This window comes from Octodon degus, unplaced genomic scaffold, assembly GCF_000260255.1.
Source record: "Octodon degus isolate 3935 unplaced genomic scaffold, OctDeg1.0 scaffold00533, whole genome shotgun sequence".
Taxonomy (NCBI): Eukaryota; Metazoa; Chordata; class Mammalia; order Rodentia; family Octodontidae; genus Octodon; species Octodon degus.
The window spans coordinates 97,797-98,469 of record NW_004525109.1 but is presented as its reverse complement, the minus strand read 5'-3'; positions in this window follow the sequence as shown (position 1 = coordinate 98,469).

The window sequence follows — 673 nt, the reverse complement described above, 5'->3', positions numbered from 1 at the left end:
TGGGCTACACAGTGAGTTCAAAGCTAGCCTAAACTACACAGAGAGACCCTGTCTCAAAATAAATAATTAAGGCCGGCCCTCCAATGATGTTTTCTCTACAACAGAGTTTTATATCTTCTAGAATTTTATAAGACTAGAATCCTAAAGTTTCCTGGTTTTTCTGATTTTCTTCATGCTCTGTAAGTATTCTGAGATTAGTCAATTTAGTCAATAAATATTATAGAAGGTTGGTTTTTTTTTTTTTTTTTTTTTTTTTGTAGTACTGAGGATTCAACCCAGGTACTAAAGTACACACCCAATCCTTATTTAGTTTCTATTTTGAGACAGTATCTCACTAAGTTGCTAAAGTGCCCAAGTTGAACTTGAACTTGCAATTCTCCTGCCTCAGCCTCCCAGAGTGCTGGAATTACAAGGATGTACCACCACATCTGGCTCAAATAGTTTTTGTTTGTTGTAATATGTTCTATTCCATGGACACAGTTACCCACTCACCAATTTATGTATATTTGTATTTCTAGTTTTTGATTGTTGTAAAAATGTTATTACAGAACATGTATGTTCATTTCCTTACATAGTTTCTTTTGGTTAATCATTGAACCAGTGCTGTCCAACTATGGTTTAGGTGTATTTATTTATTTATTTGCAGTACTGGATTATTATTATTATTATTATT